Below are 27,461 nucleotides of genomic sequence, written 5' to 3'. Positions count from 1 at the left end.
AAGGGACTGAACACACTCAAGTTGTGGAAGAAAAGGTGAAACTCATCTGCAGCAGATGACCTTTTATTATTGTTAGAGAGCATCCGCGTGTACTTGTGTATGCCATAGCTGAAACTAAAAGTCAGCAATATCGAGGTAGGTAATCAGTTAACTGTTTTGTTTGTATATGCGTATTCTTTTAATGCTTGTACCTGTTCAGCTCACACCAATGCTTGTTTGAGCAGATGGTAGGTTCCAGTTGAGCTCAAGCTAAAAAGGTTGCAAGTAACTGGTCTCTGGTAGGAGGACAGCTTACTGAGAGACTTTTCATTTGTTTATTCTACTTCAGCTTTATGTTTTACCGTCAGTTTCATTGACGTTTCTGTTCATAAAACTCCTTTTTTGTTTTGCACAGACCCCAGCCTGCAGTTGATGCTCATCAGCCCTTTAAAAGTATTCCTGCGTGTGCCAAACAACATATTCAGTCCATTCATATTCAATGCAGTCTTGGAAAATATACATTTTTGATGCTCCTCTCGCTTTATGTTGACGTCCTCACTGGGAACAAAAGTAGAAATCTGTAGTTATCACAGCACTAGCAGTACATGCCCAAACATGAACTCTGACTTGTACTCTCTGTTTTTATTACACGCTGTAACATCCCTCCTGTATATGATGACAGAAAGCTTTCATGTACCATAACACACTTTCCGTTTGCTTATATATATAGAATTATATTGCGACTGCAATGCAATAAATATCCCCTTCAGTAAATCACACGTAAACCAATTAAGGCGTGTGACAGAGAAAACACCCTTAACTGTCGCGGGCTCGTGGGGGTCGGCTCCTCGGGCCCCCCTCCTGGCTGAGAAATGTGATTTGGGAGGCATTATCTCAGTGTTTTGTCATTGATTCCCATGATTGATCCTGGCCCCCGCTGGGCGGCAGGCTCTTCCTCTTGATTTAAAACCAATTATGTGATGATGATCTCGCGCAGAAGGCTGCTGTGAGTGTGATGTGTTTGGTTGGGAGAGTGGAGGAAGGAACAGGATAAATCACCAGACGGTGTTGGAGGGAGCGCACTTTGCAGTGTATTTTATCTCTCTCTGTCTTCCTCCTGATTTCTCATCATTTCCTTCCTCTCCACTCATTTCTATCTGAACACCCTTTTGAATTCTTAATCAACAAATTTGTCTGTCAGGGTCAATATTATGTTTTTGTCTACTAAATGAAATATAAAAAAGCCCCTTGGGATAGTTTGGGTGTTATAAAGTGGGGTTGTATGAGGTACTTATCAGTATATTACCTACAGTACAGTAGATGGCGGTGTGCACGCCCCCAGCTGGGCGAAACAGACAAGAGTTACCACCCGGGAGCAAAGTAATGTACTGCTGTGGCCCTTTCCAACGGGAACCGGAGTCGTTGTAGCATCAATGCTCTCGCCAAAGCCACCAGACTCCATTGAAAAAACCTGTAATTTTACTTTGCAGAGCATGGGAGTTGCTGGTCTACCGCTGCCTCCATTGGTTTGTATGTTTGTGCTATTGCGGAACTTTGATGAATCCAAACTAACAAAAGTCACACAATAACACAAACAAACTAACCAATCGAGGCGTTGGTAGACCAGCAATTCCCGTGATATACAAAGTAAAATTAGAGTTTTTTTCAATGGAGTCTGGTGGCTTTGGCGAGAGTATAGATAACGGCTTCAGTTCCCCGTCGGAAACATACACTGTTTATCTGTGTGACGGCAAGGTAAACCAGCAAAACTATTCTAAATATAACGTACACTTGAACTGATATTGATTTTTTTAGGTGAGCCTTTCTTTTAGGTGTCTAAAATACGTTTTGCTGCCGACCCTGACCACAGCAGTACATTGCTTTGCCTCCGTGCAAGTATCTGCTTCTGCCGATCGTCATCTACTCTAATACACTGTCTATGGATAACTTTGTTGCCTAAACCTAAAACGCCCGGACTATCCCTTTTAAGCTTTATGACCCGCAAGTGCAACGGTAATCATGACATCCTGAGCAATCCTGCCTGCAACACCCACAAAGAGACGGAGCTGCACGGCCTCCTCTCATGAGTTTTATTTACTTGGTGATGAATCTCGAGTGAGTATTTTACATCTTCTCCATATGAAATCCCCCTCCTTGATCTAATATTCATGAGAATTAATCTTGGATTAACACAAAGCCAGTTTATTGCTTCACTGCCTTATTGAATGCCAACTAAGTAATTGCACATAACCAACGCAGAATTCCCCAAGCAATCACAAACCCGACAGAGACCTGCGCTGATTAACAAAAAAAACATGTTGCTTGGCGAGGATGAAATCATGAGAAGTTATTATTTTTTCTCTTTCTTGCTTTAATGAGGTGACTCATTTACAGTCGCCCTATTTTTGTCCTCTTTGCCATCTTTTTGACAAGCCGCTGAAAGACCTCTCACCTCGTTTTCAACCCCGGGGTGAAGTGGTAACAAGGAGGGATCGAGTTGACATTTGCATCCGCAGGTTCATAAATCCTTAAGAGCTTATCTGGCATTTATTAAAGAGGGCTTCTATTTCAATATCAATGTCAATTAGGATATTGAGACTACAAGCTTGCCAGGGAAAACAATCAAATAACCGGGATTTCATTGATTCTTATAGCTGCAAGTTTGCAATGAACTAACAGCGTCTGTTTGGGTGTGTGAAGGAATTAATGAGAAATGTCTCGTAGCTCACAAGATCATATGAGTGAGATCGTTATGTTTGGACGACCTGACCTATTGGATGACTCTGATGGTGCTCTTGGCCCTTTAGCTTCTTACAATCGATCTTTTGTTAAGCATCTTTTGTGTGATTTTTGACAGCTCCTTTAAATGTGATAAACTGATTAGTTCAGTTGTCAAAACTGCAAACCACGAGATACGTTGAATGTCAACATCTCTGAACCAAAAATATGTTTAATAGCCTCGTATCAGGCTTGCAGAAATGCAAAATGACGGTTAACGTTGTGAAACCATTAGGTTTAGGCAACAAAGCTACTTAGTTAAGGTTAGAAAAAACATCATAGTTTGTGTTAAATTAATAACCCACCCGATCTTATGGGAAGGCATATAAATAGCACGACATTACAAGGATTTTTAACAGGCACTAACAGATACGAACACATCACTCCTGTGCTCGCCAATTTACACTGGCTGCCCGTTATGTTCAGAATTGATTTTTAAAATTTTAATGATCACTTTTAAAGCATTAAACGGCCTTCTCCCAAATTACATCAAGGATCTATTGACCCCCCGACGTGCCTGGGCGTTCCGTTAGATCAATGGGTGCAGCTCCTCCGGTTGTTCCCAGATCTCGGCTCGTGATCAAAGGTAACCGGGCCTTTGCGGTTAGAGCCCTCCGACTGTTGAACACTCTGCCTATTGAAATCAGACTCGCTACTTCATAACCATCTTTTAAGTCCCTTCTTAAAACTTTTTTTTATGGGAAAGCGTTTTTGAATAATTAATATGATGCTGGCTTTTTATCATCCCTCTCTGGCCATTTCATTCTGCTTTTTAAAAAAATGTACAGTAATGTTTCTTGTTTTTATGTCCCTTTATTGTTTGTATTTTATTTATTTTTTTGTTTTTTTGCTGTTTTTGTTTTGTATTTTCTGAAAAGCACTTTGTAACTTTGTTTAGAAAAGTGCTATTTAAATAAAGTTTTATTATTATAAGGACATTTTGCGTTTTAGCTGTTTTGCGTGTCATTTGTACGCCTCTTTTTTTGCGTGTCAAAACTACACTAACAGTTAGGTTTAGGCAACAAAACCATTCACTGAGGTTTAGAAAAAACTTCATGGTTGGGCTTAAAATAAGTATGTAAACTAAGTAAAATACTTACGTAATAGAAGCAAGCAAAACACGTCGCTAACATAACTTCTAAATAACTCAACAACACTTTGGGACACAAACTCCGGTCTCCTGGTTAAAGGTTCTGTGTTTGTTGGAACCATTCATCTCCCCTCCCAGCCACCATAAATAGTCTTTCTCACTTTTTATTCTACGTCACTAACTCTGAGCGTAGCATATATATGCAAATATGTTTACATCGCCGTCAGTGCAGACTACATGGCGTACAAATGACATGCCAAAAGCAAGAACGGTGTTCTTATTGCACGCCAAATGACTTGCGATTTACCATGTCATTCATATGCCATTTAGTGTGACCGGGCTGTAATAACATAACAACGTAACTACCGCAAATAAATAACAACTGCCCTTAGTGGACTTTCTTACGTAACAAGCGTAACAATGTTATGTAACAGGCGGTAAGTCAGCGTTTACTTTTGGTTTCACACGGGTCACAAACAGCGTCCTCAACTGGGTGTAAGTCCTGTGTTTGTTTGACCCATCCACCTCCACTCCCATCTGCCCTGAGAGGACTTTCTCGGTTGTTATTCATTATTATACCTACACGTTACTTTCAATAACAGTCACTTGTTGTACTACGTCACTTGTTCTGACTGAATGCAACAACGTCCACATTCAACGTGTCCGTGATTTGCAGAAACGTACAATGCCAAAATTTTTTCCTGCCGACTGGACTGCACAATAAGATGCTGCAGATTGCTGTAGCAACATGGAGACCTTTGTCAAGTAGTAAAGTGCTGACAATCTGAGCATCTAGTATATTATATATATTCTTATGTACGGATGTTATTTCTCGATATTTCTTTCCAGACATAAAATATCTGATAATAACAAGGGACTACTTTTTATAGGCAGTGCTGCTGTCTGTCTGAACATTATGTTACGGTGCGTTCATGCTTGGCTATGTGGGAACATCATCACCTGGGGGTAAACTGCTTAACAACAGTATTTTTAATGAAAAAAATATCTCATGTTCATACAATCTTTTGTTTAAAATGTCATTTTTAATTGCTTGTCGTCTTATCTAGCTGGTAGCTGCAATTCTGTTTGGCAGGTTTCACATGTTGGAGCTTCACACTGACTCACAAATGCACCACACATGCTCATGTTCATGAAGTGGATTTTGTGATTTTTCTTTTTTAAAATTCATTCTCTCTCACACACATACACACACACACACACACTCACACATACACACACACACACACGCTCAATTTCCACTCAAGTTGAGTTCTGCCAATCCACATATCGTTCCAGAAAAGTTAGCACTTACAATTCGCTGGAGATCCTCCTCTTATGGAGGAATGCCATAAGGGGTCAATTACAGCGAGTTAGCACCATCAGGTATTAAAGCATTCCGTTTCATCAGCTGGAAAACGTTCCTCCGCTTCCGTGTTAGTCCGACATCAAGCCCTCCACTTCCCCTCAGTCTTATGTTTCTGACAGATGTAGTTAACCACCGAGCTCTTGAGGAGCAAAGTGCTCGTTTTCTTTTATGTCGTTTTCTCCAAGAAAAACCCTGACATGGTGAAGAGCAGCTTCACACAGTCTGTTAGAAGATACGTAGAGATAATCTACTCTCCGTGCTCTATATGAGCTGCATTCTTCAGCTGTTTACGTTGCTTGTTTTTTATCCATCATCATGATGTTTTTATGCTGCTTTCATATCCAGGAAAAGACATTTTACTATCATTGAGTGCTTTTACATACACACCAGTATCCTGTTTTTTTGCTGAGCATGTACATATTCTGGTTTCAGAAACTTGGAAAAGCCTTTATCGTGGTTTTAAGGATGCTTTCACGAGCCATAGACTGTTAGTCTACTCCGAATCAGAGTGAAATTGATACTTTTGGTTCATATTCTATTTAGTCTGGTTCACTTTCACAGTGCACAAATTAAAGTGGACCAAATAAAAAGATAATTTGCTTGTACGAAGGAGTGAATTTATCATTTCCGTCTCTAGAGCTGCCACTTCTCTGCAGGGAATCACAGGCTTTGATATATTGCTTTCAAAGTTTTTTCACTTTGACTGGGCACTGACCTACTACAGTCTGTGCACGAATCCCTTCTCCTCCAGTTTATCTCCAATGACTTTATAAATGTCACTATTTTTGTGGACTTTATTTTGCATATTCTGTGTGTTCTCTTTGGCCCAGATGTCAAACAAACATCAGACTTCTGCAGAAGTCCAGGTCAGCCCTCTCCCACTCATGTTAACCTGTCATTTACCTGTGTCCAGGTGTCTCAACAAATGCACGTTTTGGTTCGCTTAACAATAACTATTACTGTGTTCGTGGCTGTCCAAACGAACCGCACCAGAGTTCAATTAAAACGGACTAAATGTTGGCTTGTGAAAGTGCCCTAACAGTACTTTGCGCCATGTTGAGACGTTAGCCAGTTTTTTTTATCATCCTTTGCCATGTGTGCACGCGTTTTGTCAACTCAAGTTATGCACGTTATCGTTAGTAAAACTAAATGATGAAATTTAAAGTGAACGTCTGACTTGTGTAATTCAGAGAATGAATTGTATTGTCGCTCTTGTTTTCCATCACCAGTGATCAGATGGAAAAGCCAAATCCAGCAGAGGTCACACAGCCAGAAACTCAAATTCATACTGAAATGTTGAGGTAACTAAAGACAACTAGATCAAAACCAGGAGTCTGTTATGGACAAAGTGTACAGGGATATGAATTACCGAAGGCCTTTACTACAAAGCAAGATTCGGAGTTAGCAAGGTAACCTCAGGTTAAACCCTGGGTTGATGTACAGAGTTTATAACCACTGTCGTAGGACCACTTAGCATGGTTGTTAGGGTTAGTTACCCCAGATAAGGAAAAGATACCCTGGGTAGGTTGAGCTCGCTAGTACAGGTCTCAGGTTTTCATGTGAACATCATATCCTGAATATCATCAACACTAGGATAAGAGTCAAAACTGGTGTGAACATGTAAACATACTCAGTGAGACTTTTCTCTGTTTAAATAAGGGCTTGAAAATACAGTAGATATTTTTTTGACAATGTAGAGGCAAAGCACCACATGAAAATGGGAAGAACTGTGTTTTTATCTTGAATATAATATGGGCCCAAAGGCAATTACTCATCACAATAGGCGAAATGTAAAACATGTGAAATGTCCAATAAAATAGAGCTAAATAAAGAGCAGCATATCCAGTCCAGTTGATAAAAGCAAATGGGTATTTTCGTAATTTTGGGTGTTACACTCCACACAATATTAAAAAACTAAATCTTCACCCGAAAATGTAAATACAAGAACTTCAGCACAGGAAAAGAAACTCACTGATTCTTTCAACATGGTGTGACAGACAGGTCAGACCTGCAAGGAAAAATCCATTTTATCAGCAGCCACTCTTACTTCTTCTACTTTACCAAGTTCTTTTCAAGGATGGACACGTGCTCTCTAAATTACAGAGTCTGCACTCTCACACAGCGTATGCTCACTCACTGCAAATGTCTTATAACCAAGGAAACACATATGGTATTTATTTATGCATCACTTTGGCTTAACAAGAAGACTTTTACTCTTTAATATGACCTTGTGTGTTTGCCTACCAGTCATATAACATGGACCTGACCTGCCACAGACGGAGAATAATCTGTAGAAATATAGCTCTGTGAGTGCGATGTTAAAGATGATGTCACATGTGGTTTATTAAGCCTAGATGCTCTCTGTTTAAAGCGATGCTCTGGTGGAGGATTAGTCTTAATCCACGTCTGTGAAATGAGCCGCGGGCATCGTAGCACTTGATGAAATTATTGACCCGGTTCATGTTTTTCGTTTTATGTGTCAAAATTGGATTTCTTTGGGTTACTGCTAGACGGTGGTTGTGTGTAGATAAACATGCTTTCAGAAGGGAGGTCATGCATTTACAGTGGTTTCTATAGGCTAGAGAGCGTACAGTGCTAAGCAAACATGAGAGCATTAGTAATTTCTTCACATGCTTTAGATGAACTGTGTTTAGGTTCAACTGACAAGCGACCTCTTGCTGTCCTCTCCTGCTGGCAAAGCTGTAAATACTTGATGTTTTTATACCACAGCAAAAACCTTCAGAATGAAGATTAGAAAACTTTAATAACATATCATTTTGGCTGGGTAGGCTAATTTGGAGCTTCATTGTTTAGTTCAGTTTAGTTCACTTTTTCAAAATCGAATGTTTTTTTTTGTGGTTTTAAGGGCAAATGTATGGTCAACACATTCTCACTCCACCAACTCGTCAAGTACCGCAGCTTGGTCAATGCCCCTCGGCACCGGAGACCAACACACCCCTCTTGCGTTACTTTTGGACGGACCAGAGACGGCGTGTCAACATACACTTGTTACATGCATAGTGTCCTTTCAAAATAAACTTCTGTTTTCACAGGAAACTTTCGTGGTTGACGTTAACTTCAGCGACTCACGTGACTCACAGGGCTGAATATACTAAACGACTCACGTGACTGACGACTGACGTGACAAAATAAGTCACACGGGACATGAACACCAGCCTCCTGGTTGAGAGTCTTGTGTTTGTTTGCCGCTGCGCCTGCATCCTACCAACAGTCAGCTTTGCCTGCTTTTTAATGTGAGCATGTGAGCGTGTACTGAGTAGCTCACGGCCAGCACTCTGCACTGCTCTCATGCGACGGGTATAGCTGATAACACTGTCCTGACCGACGGCGTTGTTGTGGAAGCGTATTTCACCCTTCCTCTAGTTCCCGCTCAGGTTAACACTCTCTCTGTCAGCACTGTTGCTGTTGTTTTCACTGTTAGCTGTGAGCCGCCGACTCAGCCGTCGCCATATTTAGAGCCAATATAAATGCTCCCAATCTCGCATTTAGCACCTTTAATGCATAGTGTTATGTGCTAAAACTTCAACCAAACCTTATCCAAAGTTGTTTTTGAACAGTCTTGTGGGCCATTTTGATAAACACTGATCTATTTCCGTTTAGGCAGAAGGTTGGTAATCATCCGCCTTTGAATATAATCTCTCCAGAAGTTAAATAAAGGTGCCGACAGACTGAATATTAATATTAAACACACATAAGGACAAACAAAAACCCCTCTAATGACAGAAATAAGGAAAAAGACAGTTCTATTAACAGTAGGATGAAGTTTGTTCAACAGAGCTATTGACAGCTGCAGCGCCGCTAATGAGTCATCACTGGGAAGCCTGATATAAACAAGTCAACAACAATCTTAATAAAAAAAACACAATAAACTCTTCAGTCTGGATGGTCCCGGGGGTGAATGTGACCCAGACTCAACACAGACTTCTCATTGTCTTAATGATCCTCTGAAAGCTCATTTGACTCTTGAAGAAGAGAGAGGGAGAAATTGAATGAATAATTTACCGTAATAAACGAAAAGAAATGGATCTTCATTTTACTTTATTGCTGAACCTTTTGGAGAATAGAAAAAAGACTCTTCATTAAGCTACTGTTTAATAGGCACATCCATCTAAATCCTACATCCGGCTTAATGGCAGCATGCTACTATTTATATTTGAATGTTTAAATCCCCAGAGTCACAGGCCAGCGTTGGATGTGGCATTTAAATCAGATGCTCCCTGCTCTATCTCATATTTAGTTGAGATTATTAAAATTTAATCATAGGTGCTGCCAAGATTTCCTTTTCATCTGATTGCAAAAAATAGTCAGATATAAGAAGATATTTCTTGTCAGTGGTCATGAGGTAAAAGTATCTGTGTGTGGGGGTGTGAGTGTTTCAAGTTTGACAGCTTTCCAGTCCGTTATTGCCAAACGATTCTCCTCATATCTCTTTTAATAGAATTATGCCATATATATTATATTAGACATTTGCATGCATAGTTACTTTTACTTCAAAAGCCAACTTTGGCAAGTATCAGGAATAGCTAAGAAACAATAGCTGACATATGGAAAGTCAGTGCTATTTCTGTTAGGGTGGCTGGAAGTGTAGGAAGTGCTACTTTTTCAGGACTTTGATATGAAGACGGGGGTTTGTGTCCTGAGTCCTGTGTGTGTGTGTTCAGGTTAGGCAGCAAAGTTAACTCATTCTGTCTCAGTTTTGACTTTTTTAATATCAAATAACCAAGACCACAATCATTCCCTAACCTGCTTTGAGTACATGTGGTTTAGTTGCTTTGAGTGGACATTGTAGCCTACTGCAGAAGCTGATATTGCATGGAACACAAATGAAATAAGTCAGTGAACAATCTGCAGATATGTTCTGTATGTACATCTTGTGACTTCTTGTGGCAGATATGTTCATTAAAAACATGTACTCTTTATGTTGATGAAGCCAGCAGCGTAACATGGTTGTGATTGACCCCGGTGCAACTCCCATCCTGCGAACCATCTTCTGATCAGCACCACGGACAGCAGCCAAAGCGCCGCTCATGCGTACATACAGACACACGGTATTGATCGGAAGGTAACCCACGAGTTGAGAAACTCTTGCGAGATGGTTAAGGTTAGGCATTGATCTTGAATAATTAAGGTCGGGATAGGTTGTCGGGCAGCGATTCTCGCAATAGTTTTTGTAAGTTTTTGCCAGATTCCGCAATTTGGACCCACCGGCCTCTGATCAGCACCACGGACAGCAGCCGAAGCACCAAATTGATCAACTCGTTAAAGAGGGCCCAGCTACAATAATAAAACAGTACAAACAATTGTCGTCCTACATGGGCCCCTGAGGGCCCCTGACAGCTTATTGGCCCCTGTGTAACTGCACCAGTTGCACCGCTAATATAGTGGTATTATATAATATATTAATAGTACAATAGATATAAAAGAAAATTATCCAACCTACAAACCGAGCCCAGTGTTGCCAACTCTTTTCTAATGAAAAGCACTAGCTCCAAAAGTCCCTAAATCTAGAGAGAAAGTAAGTCTCTTCAGGCATCCCTTCAAAACCACTCCCCCAATTATCATAATTAATGTAATATATCTCCACTCTGGCCCTGTTCAGACCTGGCATAAACATGCGTCTTGGGTGATCCGATCACAAGTGGACAGCTCCAAGTACGTCAGTTCACACCTGGCATTAGAACGCGTCTCCACATGCATCTCGAGTGATCACTATAGCGATCGGATCTCACCTCCCCGCTCTATATGCAAATAAACACGTACATAATTTCCGTTTGCAATGACCAAATGCGTAGGTCCCCTGTTTGTCCACTGTCTCTGTCTCTGTGTGTGTTGTTGTTGTTGTCTGGGCGTGGCACTCCGTCTCACTCTCACTCCCAATCTACCTGCACACCTGCAACTCAGTCACTCATCAGGTCAGGACTGCATTTGTTCGACAGTTATCTTCATTTATCACTTTTTTTGCCTTCAGGCAGTTGTTCACTAAATACATGGCACAGACTCTTTGACCCTCACAGCAGCTAATTAGAAAGGTGAATATTTTATACATAAATGCTGCTGATAATTAACAGCTTTAAAACCGTCTGCTCTGTTGAAGTTAATGTCCTGGTGGAGAGGATTCATTCATTACATCCCCGTTTGTCCTTAAAAGAACATCCTCAATGTCGCTGAGTCACTTTTCATCTACAGACCTTTTTTCAAAGTGAGCGCGGCTGACATCAGTCACCATCATAACAGTGAGAAAATAGCAAAATATGTTTTGTTTTTAGTAGCATTCTTTGTAAGGTGGCCGTAAAATAATGCAGAAAATGTAGAATAGCAATGTACATCATGTTTATCTGTAGTCTGACTTTGATCTCATTCGTCTAATTGACTTGTTAACCTACTTCAGCTAGAAACTGCAGTAATCAGAAGTTGTGCGTGGGTTAAATTATTCTGCAGTGAGTTTGAATTTAATTTTATAAATATCTTAACAAGTCCTCGTACCTGAATGGAGAGCATACTCAGGGGCAAATTAACACTCCTAAAGTTTGTACAGATTCAGGATAGGAACAAGAATACCAAACTTCTGTTCAAACAGTGTTAATTATGTTAAAATGTACCTGCTAATTGTATTCCCACTCTGGCAGAGAGCAACACCAAGCCAGATATTTGCAGAAAATAAAGCTGTGCGGTTTCTGCAGAGCGTTCGTCCAAAAAGCATTCTGTAATTCAGAAAATGGAACGATATTAAAAGTGTATGTCACCCTTGACAGTTTACGAGGGCAGAGTGGTCCCTGTGGTGTTTTCCAAAGTGTCTGAAATGTGTAATGCATTATTGATTAGTGCTCTCAACAAACGATACAGATAAAGTGTTTATCCAGCAGCATTTATTGGCTCCTCCACAACAAAATACCTGATAACACGATTTATTACTCGGAGCAATGTAGTCTCCAAATCTAGCAGAGGTTTTAAAGGAATAAAAGACTGATATAAAATCTGTTTTTACATCTATTCTGCAAACAGACCAAAATTGTTTTCTGCAGTATTTATAGGAATATATTATTTTAAAATGGCAAGAGTGACAAATGTGAAAATTGTGAAACACTTCAAATCAAACACGCCTTACCAGTAGGTTAATCATTTAACATTGATGCACGTACAAATGCACAGTAAATGATGTTTGACCTTTTCACTAAGAGCGTTGCTGCAGCAGGAGAGTTCAGGCTCGAAGGAATAATTTAATTCCTTCTATAAGTGATGTTAGATAACAAATTACAGTTTAGACACAATCTTTTATACAGCTGAAAGAGAATGCATGGCTGCTGACTATTTCTCTGTGGTTCAGATTAGGGCTGCAACTAACGATTATTTTCATTGTTGATTATTTTCTTGATTAATCGATTAGTTATTTGGTCTCTAAAATGTCAGTAAATGGTGAAAAATGTCGATCAGTGTTTCCCTAGGCCAAAGATGACGTCCTCAAATGTCTTGTTTTGTCCACAACTCAAAGATATTCAGTATACTGTCATAGGAGAGTAAAGAACAGCTGCCTTTTTACACATCCAGCAGCAACATTAGCCTGTTTTCTGTGTATATCCACCCTGAGGAATGTAAATCCTGTCGCTTTGTTTTTGTCTCCTCCAACTCCTAGAAACATATCTGGCTTTTTAACTGCTAAATGCTCCACTATATTCATAAACTAGTCACTAACTTTGTCTATTTGCTGTTTTGGTGCTGGGCAGGTAGTGTAAAGGTGTTTTATCAGAGCTTTTTCACTGAAAACAGCTGTCTGACGCTGCTGGAAACACGGTTAATGAGAGCAGTGAGAGTGAACCAAACCAGTAAAGTTGTGGGTCCGACAATTAAAACATTGAGCTGAAAGAAGTTAAGAAGCTCTGCATAGCTGAGTGATGATTCTCTGTGGGTTTGTCAATACGAGCGACCCTTTTCACATTACACACTGATGTAAAACATTTTCTGATAGAGCATAACTCTGAACTGAATTAAGAATGTTTTGGCATAAATTGGGGTTTGCAGGATGAGTCTGGTCTCAGCTTTATTGTATTATGTATTATATATAGAGCCTTGTAGATACAACCACCTTAATACTTATGTCAGTTTCTGGCAGACAGCTGAGCATACATGTCATGAGGACCGGCTCTGCCTCTGCTGAAACACAAATTCACTAAATTAAGCTTGTATGTGATAATTTAGCAGCTTTGGTTCCTGTGGTGAGTAATTTCTAAAGTGTTTTATAAACTGTCTGGTCTCCCATGAAGAAGAGTTTTCCCTTTAATCTTTCTCTCGATTCGAATCAGCTTGTTAAATGTGTGTTATCGGTCGTTATAAGCCTCATAGATGTGGGTAAGTGGGGCCTGCTCAAAACGTTCTCATCCCAACTTGTCACATGCTGCCGCTTTGTCACCACCTTGGCGGCAATTTAGGATTTGGCATCAAAACCACTTAGTTTTAAGGAAAGAATGACATGGCTGTGTTTAAAACGACTATTTTTAATGTGAAAATGAGACTAAACGGCGTGAACAGGGGACACGAACAAGCAGCTGATTATAATGTAAAAGTGAGACTTACCACACAGGATGCGAACAACGGTCTTCTGGATGACTTTCAACATTACAATCAGATGTTCATCCGTGTCCCGTGTTCACAGTGTCAAGTCACATTTTCACCGTACACACATAGTAGTTTTAAGCCCAACCATGTTGTTTTTTCCTAAACCTAACTAGTGGTTTTGTTGCCTGAACCTAAGCAAGTGTTTGTGTTTAATTCACAACATTAAGCATATGTTTACTGCGACCGAAAAGAGACGCCGAAGGGTCTGACAAAGCGTCAGTATGTGACGAGTCGGAGGAGAACGTGTTGGACAAACTACGTGTAGTTGGTTTTACACGGGATGCAAACCCTGATCTCCAAAAGTGTTTTGTGCCTCATCCATCGCCGCTGGCCTCAGGGAGTTTCACACTGTCTCTTCTACAGCACCTGACTTCCACTTTTGCTCCTATTATAATTATTACGGTCACTAGAGGTCACTGTCATTTTCTTTTCCTTCTTTTGGTAATCACCCATGTCAATCGATGATAAAACCTACTAGTGGGTGCAGCAGGCCCCTTCTGACCCACATCTATGAGGCTTATAACCACTGATAACACCCATTTAATGACCTGACAATAGTCTAACCGGCTGAACAACTGTAGCAGGAAAGGTTGAAGTATCTGAGGAATGTACATCTTTTATGTTTGAGTTCATAGAAGATGTTGAACCGGGCTACGTCATTATATTAATGAATTGATATAATATACTGTCGGGGTGCAGTTGCAAACAGGATTTTAGCCTGCTTTAGGACAGAGGGCATAGCACAACACCTTAGAAATGTTACTCGTCATTACACTGACATGAAAGGTGGAAGGGAACCGCATTAAAACTCTCAGGTGCACAGCAGGCGCTACCTTACAACCTCAAACCATCAAGGTCATCATGAGCAGCTATAAGCAGGCAATCCACTTTTATCAGGATTGCTTCAAAGAGGTTTTCATTCCCAACCATAATTCAATAGCTAAAAGCTGCAGCCCTGCGCTCTGTAATTCACTTTCTATTTATGACGCTGAGTCTGCTACCCTTAAGGTATGTTATATAAACTTGCTTGACAGAAATAACCAGAGTTTATCAAACTGAAGTGACTTGTTCATGTCCCAGCTTGCACATAAAAGAGTCATAGTCGGTTACAGTAGGAGGTGATGGCTGTCTCTATTTTTCTCCCTGCATCTCTCTGTCTCTGAGTGGTGATAGAAATACCCACTTTCGGGCCCAGCAGTGCAGACGGAGAGATTCCCGGGTTTTCGCAGGTACAGCTGCCCCCCTGGGGGAACCAGCCCCGGCTATGCCTTTAGACTGGCTGAATGCATCGCTCAGCTACTTCTCCTTTTCTCTCAGCTGGATATCTATGGCTCATTCACCTTGTTGAGAGCGTAAGGGCACACGGAAAGAGATAGTGGGAGAGCAGGACGGAGAGATACTTTGTCAGCCAGTCAACCTGTGTGAGGTACACAAAGAGCCGAAGAAATAGATGGTTGAGAAACGCAGCCGGCACAAAAAAGGCAGAAGGGCACACAAAGAAAGGACAGAGGCAATAAAAGGGAAGAATGAATTCATCTGAGAGATGAAGTTGCTCTATTAATAGGACGGGTGACCACACTGGTCACTGCCAATCAGCGCCTGTAAATCCTACTCCTTACTATTCAACCTGAGGTGTGCCGTCTCCTCCCGCCGCCGCCTCCTCCTCCGCAGACAGATGGTCAACAAAACCAATTAACCTTTCTTCTCCTCTCAGTTTCTCCTCCTGCACCACCATTCACTTCTCCATTCAGGCCTGCCCCTGGGGGGGAAGAGGCTGGCACAACCTGAGCTTTTCATCCAAGAAAAAGACCGCCACCCAACTGGACGCTGAGCATGAATCACACAGAGAGGTGAGTCAAGTTGTACCGTATCCTCCAGAGTTATTGGCACCCTTGAAAAAGATGAAGCCAAACAATCATAAACCAGAGCCAAAACATCTACTGTAGTAAGCGATACTTTTTATAGTGTTGATGTTAACAGTGAGTCTAAAATCAGATTGAGTATTCAGTGTCCTGCAGGGTTATTCTGAAAAAGGCAAGCGGTATATATGGAGGATGTAAACTGCCAAAATCAAAAGGCAGTGAATAATGTGTGTCCCGGTTATTCATCTGGTAGAGCGGGTGCCGATGTACCAAGACTGAGTCCTTACCACAGCATCCAGGGTTCAAATCCGACCTGTGGCCCTTTGCTGCATGTTGCCCCCTCACTCTATCCACTGTTCTATCAAATAAAGGCCAAAAAGCCCCAAAAGATAATCTTAAAAATAAATTAATTAATAAATATGTCAATGAATGTAGCAAAGATAATATTACAAATAAATATAGCCATTCATTTATTGATAAAATGTGACATAAATTGATATTTATATTGTTATTCTGCTTCTTTATTTATTTTTATTTGTATTAATTCCTTTATTTATTTACTCTTATGTTTGCAATTTCCTTTTATTTATTTACGGATTCATTTTTTATTAATTTTTAATCACATTTTATCAATTCATTAATGGCTACAATTATTTTTTAAATTATTTTGCTACATTTAACTACATATTTATTTTTAAAATGTATTTCTTATTTTGGCAGGTTATATCCTCCATAGATAGATTTGGAGTACAGTATCTGAAGACAATGCCCTCAAATTTAAATACCCATGACAGTATAAAACAGAAGTGTTGTAATATTTTACCCTAATGAAAATGATTTCATAAAGCGTGCAGGAAAGTCATAAAACTGTAAAGATGTCTACAGTAACAGCATACCTGGCAGGCTTGTTGTGGATTAGTCAAATAAACCATGACGGATAAACAAGACAAAAAGTGAGCAAGCAATTTTCTCTGCCTGATAATATTTATTCATGCAGTTGCACACAAAAGAAGTTTCCTTTAACGTGATACACTTTCAGAAAGATGTGTGATATCATTATTTGGATAGCTGCACACCTAATTAAATTCCCCCCTATTTATTTTTGGCCTAATTTCACTTGCATTCAACATGATGGCTCATAATTTGAGTCTCGGTGGAGGTTGCAACTCCTTATGATGATTACAGTCATTATCTTCTCATGCTGTGATTTATGGTTCATATTGACTTAGGCACCTTGTGCACACGCCTCCAGTCATGCACCTTCAGGCCTATTCAAATAGAACTTGAAACTGATGACGACCTTGTGGAAGTAGAAGACACTTAAGTGTTGCTATTTCTGCTTCATGTTACGTCCTTGGTGGAGGTTTCTTTACATTGTACATTTAAAAGAAGAAGAAAATGGAGGATACAATTAAAGAGACAGAGTTTTTATTGTTGTGCTCATTGCAATAACCACAAATCGAAGACACAAACAAGCAATAAGGAGTGGATGTGGATGAACAAGGGATTTTGGATGTTAAAAAGAAGAAGCCAGGGTGCATACAGTATATACATAAACTTGGGGATACACCATCCTATTTACCTTGTGTGTCTTTTTAGAGCAATAGTTGCTTAAAGAGCACTGCTACAATTTTTTTTGGCACCATTTTTTTCTGAAAACAAATTATTGGTCATTATAAATCATTGATTCAATCAGTGGGCTGAGAAGTGAAGCCATTGCTGAAGTGCCTTAAACTTGCATTCTTTCTAAAAGCCAGCATGGGGCGACAGAAAGAAGTCTGATTGTATAGAAGTCTATGAGAAAATGAGCCTACTTCTCACTTGATTTATTACCTCAGTAAACATTGTAAACATGAGTTTATGGTCTCAATCGCTAGTTTCAAGTCTTCTTCAATACAGCATGATGTTCATTTAGTAAATTATGGTCCCATTTTGAGTCAAATAGACCATAAAGCAGGGTATGCTTTAGGGCGTGGCTACCTTGACAGGTCGCTAGCACGGCGTTGGCCGGTCTGGGAGTTGGCCTTGTTTTTGTCTTACAACTTTAACCCTTTCACTGTGTGTTTACAGTTCATGAAAGTAATTATAACCTTTTTGGTTGCCTGAAAAATTCAGCGATCGGTTGTACTTAGCTCCACCCTCTCGTGTCACTTCTGGTTGCAAATGACCAAGATGGCGATGGCCAAAATGCTGAAATCAAGGCTTCAAAATGGCAGTGTGACTACGTCTATTTATTATAAACAGTCTATGATCTGAATCTGGCCTTTATGGTTGACTTGAAATTACGGTTGCATTTCTAGCCACAGTTGTCTGTCTGTCTGTCTGTCTGTTGGTCCACCCCTTTGGTCTTGACTGAATTATCTCAACAACTATTGGATGGATTTAATGGTGATCGCCTGACTTTTATCAGGCTAAACTAATATGTTGAACACGGTAAACATCAAATAATCATCAGCAAGTTCCAATCATCATGGTGAGCATGTTAGCGTATGATATCAGCATCAAACTCAATGCACTGCTGTGCCTACATACGGTCTCACAGAGCTGATAGCATCGTTGTAGACTCTTGTCTCGTCTTCCTACAACAAGTCAATGCTATTTCATTTGCTTACATGGAATGTTCAAAATAGATAAATTAATAAATAAATAAATTGAGGACTTATTTCCTCCCCTTAGTATCTCTCTGTTACATTCTCTTTGAATATGGCATTTCCTTCTCCTACCAGATTAAGTGTGACTGCATGTTGGTGTGCTGGTATGAGGGGAAAGGCTGCTCTTTTCTGCCGGGTGCAACGGATGCACGAGGAATATTTCCTGGCTAATTGGTGCTGACGCATTCCGAGACCGTTAGACAATACGGGATTGACACAACAAATGTAGGACAATACCCAACAGGTGCAGACAGGCGCAGTGGTATTGACATTTGAGAATTGGAAATTGTGTTGAAAATCTTCCCTAATGAAATGTCATGGCATGTTTGAGCCCCGTTTGTGTGTGTGTGTGTGTGTGTGTGTGTGTGTGTGTGTGTGTGTTGCGGAGCACTGAGAGCTCTCTCTCTCTCTCTTTCCCTCTTTCTCTCTCTCTCTTTGTTCTTCTCCCCCAATAAGTCCCTTAAGACTCCCCAGTTGATCCAGAATGCTGCAGCACATGTAGGCTACTGACAAAAACTAGGAAAAGAGATCATATTTCTCCCGTATTAGCTTCTCTGTACTGGCAAGAATAGAATTTAAAATCCTACTCCTCACCTGCAAAGTCCTTAATGGTCACGCACCATCATATCTTAAAGAGCTCATTAAGTAGTACCCTATTATCCAACTACAACACTGCGCTCCCATGAGTACAGGGTTACTTGAGGTTTCTAGAGTCTCTATTAGTAGAATGGGAGCCAGAGCCTTCAGCTATCAAGCTCTTCTCCTGTAGAACCAGCTCCCAGTTTGACACCCTCTCCACATTTAAGAGTATAGGCTTAAGACTTTCCGCTTTGATAACGCCTATAGTTAGGGCTGGCTCAGGTGAGCCCTGAACCTGAATCCCTTAGTTTATGCTGCTATAGGCCTCGACTTGTGGGAGACTTCCCATGATGCACCGATAGAGATTGTTCGGGTTCAAAACTAAAGTTGAAATAGAATTCCCATAGTTTCAGACAACAATAAGTTTCAACGTCTTCTCTCTCCTGTAGTTTTGTGCTTTCTCGTCGCTTTCTGCGCCTATTTTTGCCTCCGGGGCTGTAGAGTCATGAATCAATGGTTGCAATCCACCGACTGCCCTCATGTTCCTGCTCAACAATTATTATTAAATATTATTATTTGTGTTAAAATGGCACTGTCACTTTCGCGGGAATGTAGGGTCTCCGTAAATAATATTATAAAGAGTAAAGTCTACATGAAAGTGTCCTGAGATAACTTCTGTTATGATTTGGTGCTATATAAATAAAACTGTATTGAATTCCTGTGTTTCTCTCTGCGTTACATGAAGGAACAGACATGAGTGACGGCGATTGGCACAGGTGGGCATTGTTCGTTGGCAGAAGAAGACAGTTGAGAAAGGAGATGACAGCATCGGCTTAATGTGTTTTTCTCTCTAGGTCTCAATCACGCACACATGCACACTTTTGAGGCGGTCTCCAAACGTACACACAGTAACACCGTCACTGACGCTGTGACACTGACGCCCACATATCAACGTTTTTTTGACACCAATACGCACACATACACGCACACACACTAGTGACGAGAGTGTGAATGAGACTGAGATGGGAGGATACTAATAGCGTGCAGCACCTGCCAGCAGCTGATAAAAGGGCTCAACGGGTTACCAAATGTCAATGACAAAGGTAAGCCAGCCGTTCAATGGTGCGTAAAACTGAAAAGAACTTGAGCAGAATTGAGGGTCAAAGGAACACATGACTTTCACCCAGGAGACCGTTGTTCGTGTCTCGTGTGAAACCACAAGTCAAAGTTGATTTATTTGCTACGTAATTTCCAAACTTAGTTATGTTAACCCAAACCACAATCTTTTCCTAAACATAACTAAGTAGTTTTGTTGCCTGAGCCTAACCAAACCTAAGTCGATCTATTCCTAAACTTAACTACGTAGTTTTATTTTGAAAAGACTGGAGCGGAAATGTGTTGTTGAAAGTCGTGTCTATGTACACGAGACTCGTGTCTATTTCCCGAACTGCCGGTAGACTGTGTTGGTTCTCCAGTACCCATATTTAAATGCAGCTATACATTTCTTAATTTGGAAAACTGAATCAGTGCTCTTGGACATCCATTGAAGAGCTTTTTTTCCTGCCCAACCAGCCTGACTGCCCTTGGGGAAAAGCACTTAACCTCCAGCTGTTTCCGAGGATCAGTCAGTAGTAATCTGTAAATGCACTCATAAAGCTATATGTCTGGTGTGAATGTCTCCACCAGGGCACTGCTTAAAAAAAATGCACACTTTCATCATATCGTAGACAACCTAATAAATAAACTAATAAAATCCCACTTAAGAGGCTCCTCAACTCCCAGTGATGTGCAGCGAGTTCTCTCATTCATGACATCTACAGCTCTGTTTTCCTTTCACATCCACAATTGAAATTGATATTTGGACATAAACCCACACAGACAGATTACTTTCGATGATGAGGAACTAATTTTGTGTGATATGTTGCAATATATGGTCCATTTCTCCCTCTCTGACAGATGAGTTTTGTCTCGAAGGAAAGAGGTGTGAGTGCAGCTGTGAGGAGATAGACGCTATACAGGCATTTGTGTCGATGTTGTTATGTTATGTCTGTGCTCAGAAGGAAACATTTTCTTTATCGGTGATCAACAGCTGCTTCCGACAACTATCTGGTGTCAGACCACACGCACGCACAAACACACACATACAGAAACACACCGGCGGCAGGCATGCCAAACGACTGAACACATCAATTCTGTCACACACTTGACAAACACAGTCTCACACACAGGTACACACAGACACACAAGCCCGCCATTATCAGACACTGTGTCACAGTGGCTGTGCAGGGAGAGACAGAGAAATCATTTGATAGAGTTTCAGACAATGTGCAGTGTCTGCTTCTCCATTCTTTTTCCATTACGAGGCAATATGCTCGCTCAACCTTGGCAGCAGCCAACAGCTTTTCTTTGGCAGACCGGCATCTGAGAACAGGACTGCCTATCTCCTCTCTCTTCTTTGGCTTCCTGGAATAGCTTGATTGATACGGCTCTGTGTGTGTGAGCCTGTGTGTGCGTGTACATACATGTGTGCATCAGTGGAAGTGAGACAGAAAGAACAAAAGTATTGTTTGGTAGCTCTGCCAAAGACATTTTGTTTTCTGTCCTGTGTGCTTGTTTGTCTGTTAGTTGGCAAGATATCCCAGAGACCAACCACATCACATGCTTCAGTCACATACTTCACTGACTTTTGGTTAAAAAGTTCAGTGCCAAATCACAAGTGATTGGTTTTTGGTGTGGACAGCACCAACAAGTGGCCATGTGTCAAATTTGATATTTTGGCTCATAACTCCTGAACCGTGAGACATAGGAGAAAAATTATTTCCCCTCTGAAATTTCCCTTTGTTCTTCCTGCAGCTTTCAGTGCAGGCCAGCTACTTCTGCCAAAGCAGATTGATTGCTGTAGGTTGTGCACAAAAAACAATCTGCGCACCCCAGTGTGGTCTCCACACTTTTTGTTACGCCCCTTGGCATCAGTTTAGCATTAGGCAACAAAACCACTTCTAGGTTTAGGAAAGAACTGCATGGTTTGGCTTGAAACTACTACGTTTGTAAAGTGAAAATGAAACTGATTGTTGTGAACACGGGACACGAATGAACAGCTGATTGTAACGTGAACGTGTCACTTGACACACGGGACACAAACAGCGGTCTCTTGGATGAAAGCCCTGTGTTTGTTGGACCCATCCACCTCCACTCCCGCTCGCCCTGTGTGTCTCTTTTCTCTCTTTAAACTACGTCACCACAGTCACTTAACATTGTAGTTAATGGAAAGCCCGGTGCTTCTCACACCTAATAGAAGTCAGTACATTAAATTAATGTTTAGAAACAATGATGGTTGCATAGATATGCATACACAGTGATTTATGATGTACTTTCCCCTCCTTATATTTACTTATTTCTAGGTAAATATCTCCTATACCTGCTGCTGTAAACAGCTGATGGGAATTTGGCTCTTTACCGACAACCCTGTTTGTCTCCTGCATCCATTTTTCATCTTTTTTACAAAATTAGGTAAATAAAATATTTAAATTCTTGTAGACATTGCCTATTGTACATAAACTACCATAACTCTTGAATGCATTATGCAATTTCAGCTTAATTCAGATAACACATGCACATATCCACGCCGAACGTTCCTGCAAAAATCCACACTATTCCCCCTATAGGTGGCGCTATAGCAACATAATTAATTAAAATGGTCTAACCTCAGTGGTCATCACATTTTGCACAATTCATCCTTGTACATAGACTTAATACATGATTTAAATATCCTCCCAAAATGAGCATGATTGTCTGTCATTCTGTGAATTTTGAGGCAGATCAGAATCTTCTAAACATCTCCTATTATTAATCTAACACATTAAGTGTGCAGCCTTGGAGGATGTATGTAAACTCTGACTGCTTCCAAGTGTCTTTGCTTGTGTATTTCTGTCTGTGAGACAAAACACGTATCTGTGTGTGAGAGAGGAGACGAGGGATGTGTCTCTTTATGTTGCTGTGAGTATTTTTTCCTCGTGTGAACCTGTATGTCTGTGTGAGAGAAAGCATATATATATAAAATGTTTGTATGTGAATCAGAGAAAAGAACAAAAACCTCTCTTTGTTCACTCTATCTGCCTAAAGTTGTGTATTTCAGTCTTTTAGTTTTTCTATTTAAGTGATATGGAGAGAGATGGAGACACTCTATACATGCTTCCTTTTTTTCACCTAAACAAGGCACGTGTAGTAGCAGCATTTCCACCATGAAATCCCTGTGGGCACAAGAAGAGATGATCCAGTGTAGAGTGGAGAGGGCAAACTAATATATCAAACGTGAGCGGTGTGACGGATAATCTATAGTTCCTAACCAGACAGAAATTTTACCTGAGATCCGGCCCCTCTGGCAGCAGGTGAAGCTTCACGTCTAAACGTCTCTCTTTAGCTTTTAGACACCAGAGTGAAGACGCCGCTTGTGAATCACAACACGCATCGGGAAGCGCATTTGCCTTTTTTTAAGTAAGACACCTGCTGTCTGAAAATTGGTGACATCTAACAAGTGTTTACTGGCATGGAAATTGTCAGGAAATATAGCTATCCTAAACTTTTTACTCATAAAATTTAAGCTTTTTACTTGAATTCATAATCTATGTTATAGCCGGTAACTTGATGAGTAAAATATTATAAAAGGAAGGATGACGAAAGCTGTGAAAAAAGGATGACAAAACGAAGTAAAAAGCAAACTGAATTTTTCTTTGAGCTGAAAAAAGTTTTTTTTCCTCATTTTTTTAATCTCCAATCCAAATATAGTGTTTGGAAACAAATAATAAGTGATCTGTGTTTGTGCAGATGCTTTTCATCCTTTCCTCTCTGGTATCCTACAGCGCTTGTTTGAAAACCTTTACCAGAGCAGACTTCTCATTACAATAAATTGTCAGACTTAAAGGGTAAAGGGTTGTTGAAATTCTCGATAAATACGTGGGTGGGACTTTCCACTTTATTACCTGCATAATTTGCTGTGAGAAATTCTATATGTCACATTGTGTTGTTTTTGTCTGCATCATCTTTATCCACCTCTCCATCTGTTGATCTCAAATATTACACAAACATCCCTCATTGTTCCTTTAATGGTTGGAATGACTCAAACATTAGACCTTTAAAAACTTATTCAAAGTTTCTGGTAATCTTGCTGAATCAATAAACTGACTGAAAACTAAGTCCCATCGTGCCAATAAATCCTCTGAAAATTGGAAAACACCCTACAAAATATCAACAAAAACACAATCAATCCATCCTGCCATTTAGAAAATGTCATGTTCTCAGGAAAGATTAGCAGGGTGTGCTTAAGATAATGCCGGACCACTGTGTTTAAGTTGAGTCATTGTTTTGTTCCGCTGAAGATGAAATATCAACTACCCTACACACCTAAAGACACAATCCACAGCAACACAAATTTAAAGCTCTTTCACCAGTGACACCGTTGTATTTCACTGCACTGGTTCCCAACCTGGGGCTCCCAATCCCAACCAGAGGTCGCCAAAGCTTCACAAGGGGTCGCGAGGCCTTCTTGATTTTAAGGGGTGAAAGACAACTTTAAAAAAATATATATATACAGTTGGCCTATACCTCACTAAGTTTCGATTATTATTCAAGATATAAACTTAAAAATGAAAAAGGTACGCAGTTAAAACAAGCGAATAGCTACTGTAATAGAGTAATGGCCAAGTGTCAGGGAGAAGAAAACACTGAATTAGTCAAAAAAGAAGCCTATTAAGTATGAATGATTAACATAAAAAAAAATAATAATACAGACAAAGAATTTTATTACAATATTTACAGGAAATCTGCTCAAAATTCATCCAAATCGCTCATTTTACACAAACTTCTGTAGATAATAAGTACACTATTTGGGTTAATTGTTCAGTTTATTAGTTGTTCAGTGTTGTTATTGTTATGCATTGAATATAATATTAAATATCTATAAAATACGTCACTTAGTCAGGGGTCATCAGTTTATTCAATGATAGAAAAGGGGTCTTTAACTGCTTCTTTAAAAACTTTATTTGAAAACTACCAGACCAAGCAGCTTTTTCTTACATTTGAGGATTCGTCAACCTTCAATATCTCCAGTTGCTTCTGTATGAATCACACGTAGTAATGTGAAATCTCACTTTTGTTGTGAAGCTTAATGCTAAAACAATTACATGACATCAAAAGGTAAATGTATGGATGTTCCCTCAATTATTGAATTAAAGATAATGTTGTTTATAAGATCAAGCCAGAGACGGACGCAGTTCCAGTAATGGCAGCGATGTGTTAATTGCTTCGGGAGGCTCCAGCAGCAGCCTTGATGCTCCTCTGGTTGAGTGCAACAAGCTCTCAGTTAACAGATTTCCGTCAAATTGCTCTTTACCTGCTTTTACGCACTTAATGGCAAATTTAATGGCGTTCACCTGCTCAGAGATCTCCTTCCATATGTCATGTTTTTGTGAGCATTTCCTCTGATTCTGCTGCAGAATATAACCCATCTTGTCTTTTCCTGAGTGTTTGGTTTTCCATTTTTGGTTTATATATCATATGTTTTTGTTTACATGCAATTTTAGAGAAGGTTTTGTTTTTGCTAAGGGTGACCTCTGTAGGTCATAGAAAATTATAGGACTACAAATCCCACTGTGCTCCAGCCAATTAATAGTCAGGTGTGGGCAATTTCAGGCTGAAGACACCAACAAGAGACAGTTCTCAACTTGAACATTTACCGTTTAACGTATACCTCTAGATAATTTAAGATTGCTTATCCTTTCATTTGGGTTTTGCCTCTTTTGATTTGGTTTAGATTGTTGTAAAGGCCTATTTTTTTCGTTGAATGTATGTTGGAACAACCTTGATTTTTTTTCTATTTACTGCACAAGCCATTCAACATCAAGTCAGCCTGAAAAGCCAAACAAGTCACCACAACCGTGAGTAAAGCAAGCCGTATAACTTGAAAGATAACATGTTGGAAATGTCTGTATCTACAAGGCGTCTAAAGTGGCTTTTAGAAAGCAATTAGAAGGAAGCCGCGACATGCAATGTGATGGTAAAACTCACTGGATAAACAAGCAGAAAGTCTCTGGTTCTACATTAATGACTTCTTTTCTGATTTTGTACAGTTTTCAGTAGAATTTTGTCCTTAATGTTTTGAAACATCTATTTGAATCACTTGATGATTGAGGGCCTGCAGCAGGAATTTCCAAATTTGTATTAGTGCAACGTTTTGACCTGCGTTGTCTCTCTCTTTTTGTCCTGCACTTTTGTCCAACTGGGGTTTGATGTGCGCACTATTTACCTTATTTGCTTTGGATTTTTTTCAAACATATATCTTGTCTCACTCTGAGGGAGCCATCTCATTAGATTAAAGCACATGTTGTATTGGAAAAAAACAGATAAGATGCATAAAGGATGAGTAGAGAGAGAGAAAATACAAGTTTTTGTGAACTCAGCTTGGTTCAGACGCAGCATTCCTTTAACCCACATGGCCATCGATGCTACAGATGAGTCTTAACGCCGCTCATAAATTCTTCAGAGGACACAATCTGCACACTGACCTTTTCTTTCCCATCATTCCCACCTCTCTCCCCATCGGTTTCTCTCCCTCACACGCTCACTCTGCCTCCGTCGCTCATTAATTCTCCAGTTTTATCATGCTGTCTCAATCTTTCACTTTCTCTCACACACTCGGATTGAGTTTTGTGCTCTCGCTTTCTACTTATCTCCACCTCAAACACTTTATCTTCACTCCTGCCACCTCTCCCTTTTTTATTTTGCCCCATTTCAGTCCCTCACTGTTGCCCCAGCGCTCTGAAGGGCCAGTGTGACTGACACTCGGCTACGGTGGTCATCTTAACAACTTTTTGTCTCAAGTGACCTCTGAAGAATAAAAGGCTGGAGCTGTCTATCCAATCTCTCTCACCCCCATCTCCGTCTCTCCACGGGGCCAATTTAGCTCCTCACCACCAGACTCACCACCACTGTGTGGCAGGCAGCTGGAGTCACAGGGGGTGTAGGGTGATCATTATCACCCAAGCTGCAAAACCAGAGCTGACCACATATTTTACCTGCTGTTACGAACCTAACTGGAGCTGAAGCCTCGGAGCTGCTTTCACAGTCCTGAGTTTCATGGAGTGTGAACCTCAGCTGTGTTTTTGGAGGGAATTCTTTAACACCAAATCCTCAAGATGAGCAGTGACCATATCAGAGCTTCCCTACTCCTTCCCCCTGACCACATGAAAATAGCATAGCTGTGAGTATGTTAATTCCTGGTTAAAAGCTTATTTAAAGGAACAGTGTGTAACATTTAGGGGGATCTATTGGCAGAAATGGAATATAATATTCATAACTATGTTTTCATTAGTGTATAATCACCTGAATCTAAGAATCGTTGTGTTTTCGTTAGCTTAGAATGAGCCCTTCATATCCACATAGGGAGCGGGTCCTCTTCACGGAGTCCGTTATGTTTCTACAGTAGCCCAGAACGGACACACACTTGCTCTAGAGAGTGACTTTCACGTTTT

The 27,461-nt window shown here is 40.3% G+C and overlaps 1 long non-coding RNA gene across 1 annotated transcript; it reads left to right on the top strand.

Moving 5' to 3' along the window:
• Window positions 1–27,189, top strand: LOC141752277 (uncharacterized). The gene is made up of 3 exons (XR_012590198.1): window positions 1–135; window positions 15,559–15,694; window positions 26,894–27,189. It is a non-coding gene; the product is annotated as an uncharacterized LOC141752277 (long non-coding RNA).
• Window positions 27,190–27,461: the final 272 nt, after the last annotated feature.

The sequence above is a fragment of the Sebastes fasciatus genome, chromosome 16 (assembly GCF_043250625.1).
Source record: "Sebastes fasciatus isolate fSebFas1 chromosome 16, fSebFas1.pri, whole genome shotgun sequence".
Lineage (NCBI taxonomy): Eukaryota > Metazoa > Chordata > Actinopteri > Perciformes > Sebastidae > Sebastes > Sebastes fasciatus.
The sequence above is the reverse complement of the archived record's forward strand: the minus strand, read 5'-3'. Positions and strand labels throughout refer to the sequence as shown.